The sequence below is a fragment of the Macrobrachium rosenbergii genome, chromosome 46, assembly GCF_040412425.1.
Source record: "Macrobrachium rosenbergii isolate ZJJX-2024 chromosome 46, ASM4041242v1, whole genome shotgun sequence".
In the NCBI taxonomy this organism is placed as follows: domain Eukaryota; kingdom Metazoa; phylum Arthropoda; class Malacostraca; order Decapoda; family Palaemonidae; genus Macrobrachium; species Macrobrachium rosenbergii.
In genome coordinates, this window is record NC_089786.1 from 38,435,081 (window position 1) to 38,437,215 (window position 2,135).

Genomic DNA, 2,135 nt, shown 5'->3' on the forward strand with positions numbered 1-2,135 from the left:
GCAAAAGTAATCTGGCTTGGGCGTTTCTCCTACAGGCCAAAACCTCCCTGCGGGCAGCAGGTGCAATGAGTCAAAATATCTGTGATGGACGCCCCTGCCCCATAGGAGGGATAAAAGGCAAAATACGAGGTCTCAGACACACGCGGGCTGGAAGATATGGAGTGAACTTGTGAAGACGTCCTCAACACCTGGCCCCATCGATGCCCTTGCATCCCTAACCACGTGGCCCTTCCCAAAGTATACTTCTCCTCGTGCCCTTCAACCGTATTCCTCGAGCCCACACGCCATTGCTTGGAGTTTCGAGGAGTCCCCATCGCCTTGCCCCTTTACGGAAGCCCTTGCATCTCACCACGTGGAAGAAACTCGTCCTCGGAAATCGCAAGTCATCCACGGACCGCCTTCTACACGCCCTCGGAAAATCTGCTAAGGTAAAGTGCCCTGGAAGAGCCCCATTTCAGTCACGCTTTTGTCTCGTAATATTTTCTTAAAGAGAAAGCCAGAAATCTCCCTTGTCTAATGTCCGTGCGCCTCTTGCATCGGCAGTATTAATTCTTTATTACTCCTTTGGCACCCTCAGTGCAGCTTCGAATTCATTATTCTTTTGTCTATTTTCATTACTGGCGAATAATGTGCATATCTCTCATTTCAGAGGGATCCTATCGTGGAAGCTTCTCGACTGTGGCTGGGATTCCCCAGTTTCATTCAATCTACTTGAGTTCCTCTTTCCCGTACTAATGTCATTTATGTAAATACACTACTTTAAATGTGCCCACGTGTTTTACGTAATATTGCCCTCAGTAACCAGAGCCCTATGCTCATATGAAATTCTCCTTTGTTTTCCTCTTTTTTTACGTTTTCCCGTACCCACGAAGTCAGAATCACAAGGCTAAATTAATTAAACTGTTGCTACCTGTCTCACAGAGCATATTTCAAACTAAAACCACGGAAAAACGTAAAAATATATATATATATATATATATATATATATATATATATATATATATATATATATATATATATATATATATATATATATATATATATATATATACATATATATATATATACACACACACACACACACACACAGTGTTTATAAACAGGTCGAGGGGGTGACCATCTGTTCCCTGCTTGGTCCCACCTTTGCTAATATGTTCATGGGCTCCCTGGAGGAGCGCCTTATGGAGGACTGTCCACTTAGTTTTTTGCCTTTGTTTTATAGGAGATATGTCGACGACACCTTCGTTTTATTCCGACATGAACACAATGTCGAATACTTTTTGCAGTTCGTCAACGAACTGCACCCTAATATTAAATTCACCTTGGAGAAAGAAGCTGATAATAAACTTCCCTTTCTTGATATAATGATACCCCGGAATATCACTGTCTTTATTACAGGTGTTTTCCGGAAGACAACTTTTAGTGGACTAGGTATGAATTTTCATACTCGTGTTTTTTTTTTTTCCTTTAAATTAAATGCTTTTTATACCCTCCTCCACAGGGCATTTTCTCACACATCCAACTGGTCCTTATTTTACGAAGGAATACTTTTTTTAACTAGTTATTTTAAACAAAATTATTACCCATTTAATCTTTTTTACAAGCAACTTAGAGAAATGTGGAGTAAGAGAGTTTCCTTGCCAGTGCTGAGTGCCCCAAAAATGAAATTTTACGCGAGTTTCCCCTTCCTACAAGACGACCACTTTCGTAAGAACTGTATTTCCCTAATTCAGAGCAAGTTTCTTGTTTTAAATGTTAAATTAATACCAAAGAATCCTCTAACCATTGGTTCATTTTTTACAGTCAAGGATCCTCTCAGCCCCCTCTTCACATCCAAAATTGTATATAAATTTACTTGTCCACGATGCAATCACGGAACATACGTGGGATGCACGAGGAGGCTGTTGAGGGTACGAATTGACTCTTATAGATGCTTAAGCTACCGTACAGGATGCAAGTTATCGAATCAAGAGGCCTCTAACATCAGAAACCATGCTATACGGTGCAAAACAAATATCGGCGGTGAAAATTTTTCAATAGTAGGGCGGGTCTTCAACCATCACAATCTAATTATCGTAGAATCTATTATTATAAGGAGAACTGTTCTCTCGCTAAATACTCAGTTGTCGTCAGCT

At 40.4% G+C, this 2,135-nt stretch overlaps 1 long non-coding RNA gene across 1 annotated transcript; it reads left to right on the forward strand.

Annotated features, from left to right (window-relative positions):
- Window positions 1-220: 220 nt before the first annotated feature.
- LOC136830072 (uncharacterized) lies at window positions 221-768 on the forward strand. The gene is made up of 2 exons (XR_010850550.1): window positions 221-428; window positions 650-768. It is a non-coding gene; the product is annotated as an uncharacterized lncRNA (long non-coding RNA).
- The last annotated feature ends 1,367 nt before the right edge of the window (window positions 769-2,135 follow it).